General features: G+C 37.1%; 1 pseudogene; it reads left to right on the top strand.

Moving 5' to 3' along the window:
* The window catches only part of LOC113057983 (transcription factor COE1-like), a 123,056-nt pseudogene that overhangs the window by 92,161 nt on the left and 16,187 nt on the right, over positions 1-14,708 (top strand).

A 14,708-nucleotide genomic window follows, 5' to 3' on the forward strand; every position in this document is an offset into this window, starting at 1 on the left:
ACTGTACACTCTACATATTGGGAGTTCAGCCAACGAGAAGTAATTAACTTCAGACTTCCAGATGTAAGGGAACCGCATGATGGAAGTATTTGATGGAATCTAATGGTAAAGCAACGTAAAATCAGTGGAGGAAGAGGTGAAGAGTTTGTTCGCTGATCATGCAGCTTTTTTAGTTTAAATTTAGAGTTTGCAGTCAAAGTACAAGCACAGCTATTCTGAAGAGCGTTAAAACGCTGAAGGGAGCAATGTTAAAGGCCTGTCTCATCAATAGGTTTAAGCAGTGCACAGCTGTGGGTATTGTTGGCTCAGTAGGTGTCTATGTATATGCCTGTGCATTCGTGGGTGTGAATGAGTGCTCACGTTGGGTTTATGGTGCTGGACTTGGCTTCATTTCATAGTCTATTCAGCGAGCACATGGGCAGGAATGGAGGGAGGGATTTAGATGTTCGCACACAACCATACAAACACACATACAGCCACACACCCTCCAAAACAGAGGGCAGATGGTCACCCCGTTTTATGGCTGCACTTCTAGATGTGCCCCTTTTGCTGAAGCTTCAAGCTTAATAACCATCAAGAATGCTTTTGATTAAATATGCCGTTTTTCATGCACACAGCACTCAAATTCAGTTATAAACTCAATGCTGTTAATGACAAAAGACCAAATGCAGGGCTGTTGGTCTCCACACACGTTAAAATGGCCAGTGCAGATCTGACGCCCAGCCCTCAGGTTGGCCCCACCATGCAATTCTCCTCAACTTGAAGCATTTTGGCCATTTCTCTTCCCCTTGTTCCCCTTTCCCAGCTACAGCAGTGGGACATCAGCCTGTGTGTGTGTCTTTCTCTCATGGCTCCAGTTGGCACCTGTGTCTTGCCCAGTTGCCAGTGGGTACTAATCATAGAGTATTGGCAAAGCTATGTGGCAGCTGGCAGTGGAATTACACATGGGGCATCTGGCACCTCTAATCAACTTCTGTCAGGCAGAGGAGATGGAGACCTAATTAAATCATTGGTGTACTGATGCTGCCTCGCTCAAACACCACACAGCCATGTGGAAAGGCTGAGACGTACCTGGAGAGCATCCCTCACAGCCATTGTGGAGAGAAAAAAAAAACTTATCTAGGTTAGCTTTTTCTTTTACTTTGGATGCATGGTTCTCACAAGTACAGTATGTACAGCCCATGTGCATGATTTTTGATTATTGTTGTCATGAGTAAATTATGACACTGATTATATTTGACACGGTTCCATCTGTAGTGATAGAGTTGTTTTTTTTTTGCTTTGACTTCACTCTGATTATGAACCAAGCAGCCACCCAGTAAATGGATCCCTCATAGGCCTCTCATTTCAGAAGTCTCGGAAGCTCTAGGATTCTTGGCACACACTTGTGTGAACTGTACCTCTGCTCTGACTGGCCAATGGTCTGAATTTAAAAGGATAGTTAACCAAAAAAACAAACATTCTTTCATCATTTACTCACCATTATATAATTCCATACACGTATGACTGACTTCTATGAAAAACGGAAAGAGAAAATTCTAAGAAATGTGATGGGAGTTGTTTTTCATGCAGCTACAACAAATAGGGACTAAGCTGAAAGAATCTAAAGCAGTATAAAGTGTGTGTGTGAGAATTTTTAGGATGACAAAGTCAGTATCGGAGAGCAATTGACTGACCGACTGAGCAATAGCATTTCTCAGTGTTGTGTGGTACAGTAGCCTTCATTGCCCATCTCACCAGACAATTTTTTGCATTGCTAGAATGCTATAGTTGAGCTTCAAAGAGGAAGACCCAGTCAAAGTGATATCACCCACAGTTACTGAGCCTCTGCAATTAAACATCCAGAAGCTCTCTGCAATTATATTTATCATCAGAAACAATTAAACACTCACCGCCTGGGACATTACCCATCCTGCATGGAACTCCGCAGATAAGAGGGATGAATCATTCCTCCCTACTTTCTCTCTCTCACCCTCCCTTTCCAATTCATCTGCAACAAATGCATTTCCTTGTTTGGTTGTGTATTACTTCTCACCAGATTGCCATATTTGCATCATTCGTCAAAGGGGTTTTCCATCTGTTTTTTTTTAGGGAAAGAGGCAGAGTTATAATGGTATCTGCTAGTGAGCGTATATGAAGCCCCTTGTGCAGCCCATAGATTGGAGGTGTTGATGAATCACTTGAAATGTTCAGCAGGCAATTCATTGCTGCTCAGTATGCAGGCCAGTGGGCTGAACAGCACCCATCATGCCCGATATTAAAAGACTCTGCTCGATCACATTAGAGGGAGCTTTACGCCTGCCCAATGATTAAGTCTAAGGGAGGCATTTGTCACTTTAGTTGAGGAAAAGCCAGACTTCACATCATACATGCATTCACCCTCTCTTTTAATTCAAATGCATGTATGTTGGGGTCCAAAAGTCTGAGACCACAAGGGAAAATCTTTCTATTTGATATAAAATGATATCAGCTTACAACATGAGTGAAGAGTTAAATGAATTTGGGTTTCAAAATGTTTTAATATTTAGTTTGCATGTCCTTTTGCCTTAATGCACTTGAGCTTTTAGGACTTTTTTGTTTGTGTAAAACCTAATATTCATGTTATCCAAAGCATGATTTCAAGAATGATCCAAAAAGTAACTTGTGCTACGAACACAAACACAAAATCTGATTAATGGCCTAGAATTATTTCTTAAATATTTCATATTCGTGATAACTATCCCAAGGCTGCATCTCTTTGATGAAAATATAGATAAAACATTAAAACTGTGATTTATTATTCAAATGTAAAATATCAGATTTATATTTTGATATATTTTTTAAATTGTTTTTATTTCTGTGAAGGCAAAGCTGAATTTTGAGGAGACACTTAGAATGTATATATATATATATATATATATATATATATATATATATATATATATATATATATATATATATATATATATATATATATATATATATATATATATTTATACACACACATTCTAAATGTCTTCACTGTCACGTTTGATCAATTCAGCCTGATCTCACAATCAAAACGTACATATTTAGACGTAAATTAAAACTGTCCAATACGTATGTGCCTTTACGTATTTACAGTGTCATTTACGTATTATCTGGACGTAATTACAGGTTCGATGCGTATCGAAATTTACGTAAAAACAACCTCAAATACGTACAGATAGAACGTGTTCTCTGAACAGTCAGTCATCAAAAAAAATTTGCTCATGAAGCTGCTTTTCAATGCATATCTGATTAATTTGTTTAATATGTATGTATATTTTCCCTTTTTATATATATATTTTTTTGATAAATGTAAAATCCCTATACCCCACCCGAACCTAAACCTACCCATTTTATACAGAATGTTAAAAGAATAAAACATAATAAAACACAATTTTAGTAAAAATATAACATTAAAGCGATATTTTGAGCAACTAACGTTAATCCTACACCCCTAAACCTACCCATAACCATTTCTTAAAACTACATAACGTTACTGTTATAAATAAACAAATAACAGACAAACAAATGTAACGTTAATCATTTATTTTTTGCAAAAATATCAAAAGTGGTACCAAAAGTAGTTCAAATGATAATGAGTTCCAGTCGCAGTCCTCTATAGGGAGGTAATACTTTTTATAGGGTACAGAGCAGAATTTAATTTATTAATCCGTGAAATTATGTATCTGTCTTCTCTCTGTGAAGGTGCACTGGCGCAGTACTCAAATGTCACAAACTGAAACACGACATGTCGCAATCTGTGACAAATTGGATGAGGACCAATGAGCGTTCGATATCAGTGCCGTAAACCATGTCGTAACGTGGCGCACTGGCGCAATTTTCAAATTCGAACCATAACGAGCGCGAGCTTTAACTGTGACGGACGCTGTTGCTGAGAATGAAGAGGAAGATCGATTGATAAAGGGCTGAATTTGGATATGTTCCTTGCAAACATCTGGATTCTAAAGATATGCAGTACAGCAAACAAATAAAATGGATGTGATTTGTAATTGTATGCTGTGCTTTTGTGTATCTATAATTTGCAGCATGCACAGAAATGTTATTTCCTATTAAGTAGACGAGTAAACTGCTTTCAATAAATTGAATAAAAACATGTATTGATATGACAATTAAATACAACAGATTTAAATCATTAAAGCCACGATTTTAATATTAATACATGGGAATTCATTTACATTCACACTTTACATTAGAATATTTACGTTTTTTAGCTGCTAACACGTAAGTATTTGTACGTTTTACTGCTATAAATACGTCTAAATTGTAAGTTTCTATGTGCATGAAAACGTAAGTAAACGTATGGTAGAACCACATTTAACGTAAAAATACACACGTATTCTCATGAGGTCACGTTGCCCTGCTGAATAACTCTAAATAAATAAATCTTACTGACCCCAAAAACTTTGAATGTTAATGTATATAATAATTTCTACATGGTCTCAGATTTTTGGACCCAACTGTAAATGTACAGCCTTTATGTATTCATAGTCACCAACTTATTTTTTCCAAGCTCTAGATTTAACGGAGGCTTTCTTCTTGAGTGGCTTGAGTGATCGTTCGATTTTGATAATGAGTCTCTTTAATTCTATTGACAAATGGGGTCACACTAGGTGATCAATGATAACCATTCCAATTAAATTGCTAAACCTCTGCATGGTAGAGATTATAGCCATAAAGATATAGAGCAATTGGTTTGCTCAACAGCGGGGCGCATTCAGTGGGCCACATCACACAGAAGTCTATGTCTGCTCACGATCAAGAAAAACAAGTCATCCATTTTACGGCCACAGGTTCCAAGATTTTATCTCCCCCCGTGTCTTAAAGTGATGCCTTATTTAGCTTGTCGGATTTTCCAAATAAACGCAATCAATGGGTTTATGGAAAAATGGATAAAAATGAGATTGTAAGGTATTGATCCTGGTGTGGGGAGGGCTGAGGAAAAACAGGCCTCATCTATATAGGGAGAGAAATGAAGCAATAATTCAGGCAGGCATCGAACACCCTGCCACTGAGCCTATCGATTCCTATCCGCAGCATATGAGATCACACCTGAATGAAAGAGAGCTCTGGGGAAAACAGAGAGAGAGAGAGAGAGAGAGAGAGAGAGAGAGTAAAACGGAGTCTGCCATTCCCTAACATGTACAGAACATTACCATCCTGACATTAACAGCTCTGTACAAAGCCCACAAGTGCCTGTTAAAAGGTTCTGCTAAAGACCAATTACCCAGCATGCTTTTCTGCTCCATCAGTCAGGGATACTGTTCTAGCCCTGCAGGTCTATGTGTGGTCAGCTGATTCAATTTCTGGTCTCAAAAACAAGAAAGCCACAAATACTGTGTTTTCGCCAGTCTAAAAACTGCCGCCCACATTCTGCCCTCTGGCTTCTGTGCGAGATATTAAGTGTGGGATTTTTTGGTGGTGTAAGGTATTTTAAAACATACTGTTTTGACTGGCTCCATCTGCTTTTGACAGCACTCAGTATTGTCTTTTAGTAGGGGCTAGATCCCCTACTCTCCTCACCCCCGCGGGCCTGTAGTTATTATTGTGAAATATGAAGCGATCCGGCTGTGCCTTCATGAAATTTCAATGAGCATTGATCTGTGTGATTGCAAGGAATCCTTCAAGCAGTGGTTGTTGTTCATTTATTTATTTATTGCTGATATGTTTTACTCGTTTTGATCCCATCTTCTGGAGAAAAAGCCGTTGATTGTTAATCTATTTGTAGCTTTCCTTTTTTGTGGAAAATCAGTTCCGTTGCTTAATAGGTGTTTTTTTTTTTTTTTTTTTTTTTTTTACGAAGCAAGACGTTCAAATTGTGCCTCAAGGAGCTCCGTTTAGATCTGTAACAGCCATATGTTTGCTTATATAGATTATATTCATTAAACGTAGCGAGGTGGCGTATTATATTGGCAGATATTCTGCTCTTTTCAAAAATGCATTTGTAGATTTTATTTCTGCTCATGACACCACATGTAACCTTTTCATTCTCCTTTGTTTATGAAATTGGAGATCTTTAATGAATCAGTAATGACATGAAACTGACTCTATCATATATGCTGGGTGACTGGCTGGTGTTATTTCTGTCATAAAACCGTTCCGTGAGCCCAGAAAGAAATGGAAACCACAGCTTGAGAGTTTCTGGAACTGTAAAAGTAAACAAGTGCATGGACAGTTGAAAGGTGTTTCTCTATAAATATACAGGTCTGTGCATGGACTGGTAAACAACCTTACACACCAAGTAAGACATAGAGGCTCCGGAAATGAAAAAGCTCTTGGGATTTTACTTCCCTGTTTGGTGTAAGTCTGTCTCTGAAAATACAGTTTTGTTCAAACTTTTTGACAAAGTTCACTCCATGACCCAGCACAGGAGGTGTTTTTTCTTCTCTGTTTGTTCTCAAGGGTTTGGGGTTTCCTTTAGCTGTAACGTAATATACTGTCACCAGTCAATGTCAATTTGATTTGTGACATACCAGAATCGCACGGACTCATGTCCACAAAATGTTTTTATCATTGTTTTCAGTGGGCGACCAGTGGCTGCATAAAATTAGTAGCACTAGTTACTGCTAACTGTTCAGTACACAGTCTCTTTCTCAGCAAGTGTATATTATCGAGTCGGCTTGTGAGAGGATTGTACAGTATGTGAAAATCAATAGCAATGAAGGAGAGTAAACATGTGCAGATGACTGTAAGTGTGGCGGAGTGCAGTTTAGCCTGAGATCTGGCCCATCCATCTCTGTATGAGCACATTAACTCAACACCCTCCACAGAGGTGCTTTGCATCACGGCCTGTGCCTCATTATGCTAGCACATGGGTCCTGTTGAAAGAGACATACTATAAATGTTCCCTGTCTAGACCCTCACAAAAGTTCTGCTCCAACAGCCACTTCATTATTCACTGCTAAATGAGTTTAGTGGTGATTTCCTCAAAACCAGCTTTTATTGCATGTGTTTTCTTAAAAAGAAATAAAGTATAATGAGTTTGAAGCTCTGCTAATAAATGTCTCTGGTCTTGGTCTAGTTCTCAGAATTGCTCATGCATCATCAATGCTTGTTATTATTTGAATTAAAAAATGTTTTCATAGTCTCTCATTTACATGCAATATTTTGTCTTCCGCTGAAACATCATTTCTGATGATGTGATTGTTTAGTCAGTGAAAAATAATATAAACTAATTATCATTTTTCAAAATCCATTTAAATCCTGTTGGATTACAATCAAGTCATGATTATTTATAAATTATTTCAGGCTGAATATTCCTTTATTTATTCTTTATTATTATTAATATTATTATTTTCATTAAAAAAAAAAGTTTTTTGAAAGAAATTTATATTTTTACTTAGCAAGAATGCAGTAAATTGATCAAAAGTGAGAGTAAAAACATTTATAATGTACTTGTACTTTTATATATATATATATAAAAGCTTTATATATAAAAACTTGAACACGAACAAGAGGGTTCCCTATTCTTTTTTATTCTATCAACTTGTTTTCGTTTTATTAATGCTATTAATATATATATATAATTTCTTTTTTTTTCTTCTTTTTTTTCTTGCTATCTGTAGTGGACTAGGCTAACCAAGACTTGTCACAGCACTTACCTATTATTGCCCTTTTGTTGGTTTTGTTTGCTTCTGTTGTCCTTATTTGTAAGTCACCTTGGATAAAAGTGTCTGCTAAATGAGTAAATGTAAATGTGATAATGTTACAAAAGATATCTACATATTAAAATAGAAAATGTATTTAAAATTGTAGAAAAAAAATCACAAGATAATTGCATTTTTTTTTTTTATCTTTCCAAAACTTAAAAAAATATATATACTGTATCTTACCAACCCCAGACCTTTGGATGGTAATGTACCTCTGTTACTGTTTTATTTCACCTTGAAATATGTCACATTACAGTAGTTAAACGTGTTCCGAATATTGCACAATTTCATCTTCAAGCCACAGAAGCTGGTGGCTGTCCAGACCTTACAACTACAGCCTTTTTTAACATTGTTCATTCAACCCACACTCTCGTACTCTTCCATTCACTCTCTCTCCTACCTCCATGTCTGACCTGCTGTAATACTGCACAACATAATCTTTCATTCAGCCTCCATCTATTCCTTTGCCATTACAATGTCCTGGAGTCTGCTTCCCCCAACCCCCACTCATGCTCCACTCAGGCCTCTTCTGAGCTCTGCACCAGTCCACACTTCCATATCACTGTCTCCAAACCACCAACAGACCTGATTACAGGAAGCCTATTTAGATATGATGTATTGTCAGCCGCGGGGTGGCTTTGAATCATTCTGTCACGTACGACTGTTTTTGTTGTTCTTTCCTTCGCCGATAGCTGTGGTCTGTTCTCCATCATGCTCCAGGATTGTTTTAACAGTTTTTTTTTCTCATCATGCTCTTTAAGTAAACAGCCAGCCAATCACAGTGCGGTGTGAGCGACTGTGCATCCAGGCAGTCATAGTGGCTGAGAGAGTCGAGGTTAATGCCGCCTTTCAATCAGCGAGTCGCTGAGCCCTGCTGTATCTCGTCGCATGAAGTCTGCTGTTATTAGCCAATGCAAACTGCTTTTAAACGAAGTTACAGCTTATTGTAAAAGTAAACATGACATTTTACAGAGTTGGTAGGGATGCAGCTTGGCTTTTTACCAATAACGTCTTTCTTTTCAATGCATGTTTCCAGCATTTGCTTGTCCTCATAAAGCTGTAGATCCCACCTGCCTTTGGATGTTGTATTGAGAGGCATTGCTGTACAGTCAGAGCTGCCCCTGTTTCCCAGTGGAGGAAGCCAGGCTAGGCACAGCTTGTGTTCTGGGCTCCAGGGGTCTGGTTCTGTCTGGGCCCTTGGCCATCTGAATCCACTCCACTGCACTCAGAGGCTGCCCAAAGTCTGTCCTCTCAGCTGTGGAGCTGATTGGAGCTGGGTGAACTCCCTCAGGAAACGTCCAGGCTGCGGCCTACAGGGCAAACAGAAGGGAGGCCGGAAGAGAGAAAGACTGTTACACTTTTTTTAACCCCCGTCTTCAGCAGGACAATTAACTGAGGGCCAGAGGACTCCAGTCCTAAATTGCTATTTTTTGATGCTCTTTCTCTGTTCTGTTCGAGATTTGATGCTTCAGGCAAAAGAAAGGTGGTCAGAGTATTGAGAGAGAATAAGAGAGTGCATGTGAAGAGTGAATAACTGTTACTTATGTCAAATACCCAAAACATTTCATTACAGCATCAGATCTTTGCCTCTTCGCTATATTAGGCTGCAAGGCAACAAAATGTGATTTTATTTTATTTTTTAAAGTGGGGTGATTATTTTCTGTATACATTGTATAGCTTTAAAATGTATTTATTTAAACCATTTATTTTAAAATAGAGTAGCACACTTTTCAAAGACAACCATTTCACAGAGGGACATTTGTTAGGTTTTAAATGATAAAAACAATGGATATACAGTTTAGAATGAATATAAAAAGTATTTGGACACTTTTCAAACGTTAGTGGACCATAGTTAATGTGATGAACTACACTTATGGTTATTCTGACCTGTGTGAACCTCTGTCAGCACATCTACTAAAAATCACCTTGAAAAATGATGGAAGAGAAAGAACACTTGTGAGAAAAGGTTTAGATTTATTTGATGCTACTGTACTTGGATTGATTGTTTGTTATCTAATGCATTGGAATGCATACATTTTTAAGCATAGCTTAAATGTCTAAATACATTTGGGACCACCACTGCATGCTGCATATCAAATATTGAATATCTCTGCTGACATGTATATCTCTTATTCTCTCTCAGTGAAGCACAAAAGGGCTCTGTGTGAATGTGCCCCTGAGGGCTAGAGTTTAGCACCACAACAGATAAACACAAACAAGCTCCTAAGGCCAGTGCTGGAGAAAGACCCATTGTCTCAGTGTGAAAGTCCCGCTCAATCCAGGGGAGGTTAAAAAAACACTGGACCAAGCACTATGTGGTCCACCCGTGCAGGATGTTTGGCCCCATCACACAGATCGGGTTCCTTTTTCGATAATATCTTATTGCTCTGTCCTCAGCGAGCATTCGAGAAGCTGTCTATGGGCCTCTGAGTGGGAGGTGCCACTCTACAGAAATGAAAACTTTAATTGAGTTATTTGCTCATAACGCTGGTCTATAGATTTGTTTTGCAGATTGCGAAAACAATAGGGAGTTAAAATCAGAATTATGAAAATAGCAATGGGAGTGCATTTTTGGAGGATTTAAAGCACAAACATGACAGACAGACACATTTAAAAAAAAAATTAAAATAAAAATTAAATGTATAGACTAAAATCATGTTATTTAATCTTGTAGCTGTATCACTGAAACGGTGAGTATATTAACATTTACTGCATTTACTTACATTGAAAGTTCCGTTTCCCATATTTTTGCTTTTTTTTCTTAGTAAAAGGAATGAGAAGTGGAAATAACTTTTTCTGGTAATCAACATTATGCTGTGAATACTGTCTGCTGAGGTGAACTTGTGCTGAACCCGCAATATTTTGCCTGAGACACAAACAAGTTTTTTTGTACAGTTTTTTTTTTTTTTTTTTTCTTAAACTGTAGCATTTGCAATGCAGCTGAACCTGTTATAAGTCTCATTGTTCATGACCAGTTTTTGAAGCTTTCCATGAAGGTTGTGCCTTTGCACAGACTGCAAAAATAGACAGGATACATTCAAACAAACTGCTCAAGTGTTGTTTTATTCATAAAGTGGTGCCTTGTGGTTGCAAACTGCTAAAGCATAGCGGGAATTGATATAGATATTTTGGCAGTTAGTTATGGAAACATAATATTTGATTCTTTAGTTATGATTTTGTTTTTCACTTGTGTGTTTTTGGAACCATATTGAGGTGTGAAGCAAATTATGTTTTATATAAAAAAAAATTGTAATGGTAAGAGGGTGTTGATTTTCCCTGCATTAACATGGTTGAATCCTCTCTTTCCTGTAGCACTGAATGAACCCACAATTGACTATGGTTTCCAGCGGCTACAGAAGGTGATCCCTAGACACCCAGGCGACCCTGAGCGTTTACCAAAGGTCAGTTAAGCATTTCAACTATTCTCTTTTCTGTTCTAAGTCAACATGAAGTCAATATTGACTTAATTTACTATCCTTTATACACGTTTCTAGTCTTTTCGTTTGTGTGTTATTCCAAAGATTATCCAACTTTTTTCCCACTGACATCAATTAGGGTCAAACAGGCTACTGGATAACGTTAAGCAGTAACCAAATAACTGTTTAGACTTAGCTTTAGCAAACTCACATTCAGTTTGGCTCCAATCTGGTACAGTACATAAAAGAATAAGAAATCCTAAATAATAAGTCCTGTCCAGATATTTTCTCACTCACATCGTAAGTAAAATGGGTTTGACGTTAACTGTTGACTTTATTTGTTGCGGTCCACTTTTATTTCCAAAGAGTAATTACTAGCAATTACTAATTACAGACTTCCGATAGCCATGGTGTAGTTATTTGAACTATTCATTACAGACTCCTTCAGTTCAGAGATGTTGTTCAGTATATTAATTCTCATGCAGTTGTGTTCAGTATTCTTCTTGTAAAAGGAGCCCAGTTGTGGACCCAGCTGGGTGTTTATCTCTCTCCATGCACGCTTCTTAAGGAGAGCCAGGCCATGTAAATGGATCCTTTGGGAGGGATACATAAACATCACTTTATCTTTTTGTGCGTGTCCTATACCCCAGAGCCCCTTTCCAGCAGCTCCACTTAATAGTGTAAAAAAATATATAAGGTAGTAATTATTGTTGGCTGGGCCTGCACACACCCAGGACTGACCTTGTGCTGTTAGCAGCCTTCTGTATCAAAGCTGGGCCATCAGTATTCATGGCCCATGAGCCACCTCCCAATCCATTACACCTTTAACACATCAAATTAGACCATGGGGTCAACGAATGTGGTGTCAAACCAAAACCAGTATAGAGAAATCAGGTAAATGTAGAGTTGGTTGCCAAATACTTACAGTGGCCTGCTATATGCTCATATGACCTCCACCGTACAGCACTATTATTTTAGGATCATTTCGCTACTATTATAGTTTGTATTTATGTATATATTTTAAGCAGTTATTTTAGTGCATCATTGTAAACTAAAAAATATTGTCTTGGCAACTAGATGATTTATAGTTTACGTTTTAGATAACTATAATAACCTTGGTACACAGTTTTTTCTTCTTCTTTTCATTGAGGCACACTGTTTACTAATTTAGTAAAGTGCTTCACAGGAAGTGATATCACAGCTGTGCCTTTGTGATGTCAGAGTTAACATTTTCTAGGCACTCTGGAAATGGGCTACAGCACAGATTCATAGGCTCATTTTCTAATATTCATTTAAAATATACACTACCAGTCAAACGTGAGGACACTCCTCATTATTTATTATTATTATTATTATTATTATTATTATATTATTATTATTATTATTATTATTATTATTATTATTATTATCCACATAATAATGAATTCATCAAATCTATGAAAACTTTTCAATCACTATCCACTTGGGGGATTTATTTATTTTTATTTTTTCAAAAACTGAGAATTATTCTTTTAAATTATTCAAACTGAGGCACAATTCATATTGGACTACAACAACAACAACAACAACAACAATAACAAAAGAATAACAAAAGAAAATATTTATTATAAATATATATATCAAGTTGGTCAAGTATGTCCAAACTTTCGACTGATAGTGTGTAGTGAGTTTATTTGTGAAATTTTCCATTTAATTTCCATTTTAATCTCTCTATTTCATCTTCCCTCACTCACTCCCTCACTTCCCTTCCCTCATGTTAGTGTCCATCCCCAGCTTGTGGGGAGAGGACAGATCTTCTGTCTACTGTCAGTGGGGCTAAAGAGGGCAACAGTGTTTGATCTCAGTCCCTAATGAACCACATGGACATTGTCTGAATACCTTCCTTTGCAGTCCAACAGTCTGAACCCTATGGTATCACTCACACACACACACACACACACACACACAACACATATACTGTATATATACTCGCAAACACACACCCAACTTCCATTGTGTACTGGAACAGTGAGCTTATCCGCTAAAGGACCCGGGCAGACATGTGTTTCTTTTCGTCCCATCTAATGCTGATGGGGACTGTTACATTAATGGCTCATTGATGTCACTGATGAAGATATAAATATCCCCTTGTATTGACAGATTACCTATATATACATGAAAATATAATGTGCTAGACATTTAAAAAAACATATTAGTTTTGCTAATATAAGGTTCCCACAGTCATCTGGAAATATTCTTCCCATTTTCACAATTGTATTTTCCAAATTTTCCAAATTCATAAAATTGTAATCCTGGAAAATCATTTTTTATTTTATTTTTTGCTCAGCTTATTTGATTGATTAGAATTTTTATTTTTATTTTATTTTTTGTTTTGTATAAGCTCTTTGAAATTATTGCTGAAAATGCCATGCCATGGGAATCACTTGGTCACAAGATTCGGGAACGCTGTTTTTATCACTTGCTTATCAGTCAGAGAATTAGCTTCTCTGCAGAAAGAGGAAAAGTTAAATGTGCCCTGATTATTTTTCTCTGTCTGCCATATTGGAACAGTCTGGTAATTTTCATGAAACTGGGGCAGCATGTTGTTCACATATGCTCTCTGTGGTCTTAATCTTGGCTTGATTTGGACTCATTTTCCTGGGCTGATGATAAAGCTGAATGCATTAGGTGGGTCATGACTGAGGTCACTTGTCATATCTTTCCCACCGTTTTCATCATAAGGAAGGTAGATCTGAATACACTCGTGGCTGCACTCCCCAGAGAGCCTGCTTAACAGCCGCCCATAGTTTTAACTGATTCCTTACCTTAATGAATAGGTGCGATGGCCCACAAGTGAGCAGCCTAACTCTATTAGAAGAGGAAATAAAACAACTAGGCAAAATACTCAGTGAGATAGCTTCGGGGTCAGGTATAGGGGAAGTCCCGGAGGAAGCAGTTAGATGCTTGTTTGGTTATATTAGGATACTGAAGTACGTGCCCATTTTTTTAAGCAAGCCCACTTGAGAAAAAAAAAATGTTCAAAGTAATCTAACAAAATGTATTAAGGTTTATGCCCAAAACAAGAAAAATTATTTTCCAATTGGTAAGAAAAATAGCCATCTTTAAAAGGGAAAACAAATGAATGCACTTCTTTTCTTTACCCTATTTGCATTTTTTTTCTTTAAACCTCACAAAATGTAGTTCTACTTGTCTGAATAAAAAACCTTAATATCTCAGCTCAAGTAAATGTCTAATTTCAATAATGTTAATGTTAAACTTTTTTTACTGAAAGACATAAAATACTGTGTATGATCTCTCTCTCTCTCTCTCTCTCTCGCTCTGTGTGTGTGTGTGTGTGTGTGTGTGTGTGTGTGTGTTTGTGTAATGCTTTTTTTTTTTTTTCTTAATTGGAGTTTTAAAAAAATCCTTAATAATGAGTAAATTGTGAACCAAACCATCCAACTCCAGTGTGAATCACAACATTACAAACTTTGAAGCAAAAAAGTATTTGGAATTTAGAGAGAAAGCCAAAGGTGCAAAATTTACTTTATATATTCTATGAGGGAATTTGAAGTTATTCATATTTCTTGATGAGAGTGGGATGTCACTGTTGAGCTTTTTCAGCATTGTTTTCATTGTT

The sequence above is a fragment of the Carassius auratus genome, chromosome 39 (assembly GCF_003368295.1).
Source record: "Carassius auratus strain Wakin chromosome 39, ASM336829v1, whole genome shotgun sequence".
Classification (NCBI taxonomy): domain Eukaryota; kingdom Metazoa; phylum Chordata; class Actinopteri; order Cypriniformes; family Cyprinidae; genus Carassius; species Carassius auratus.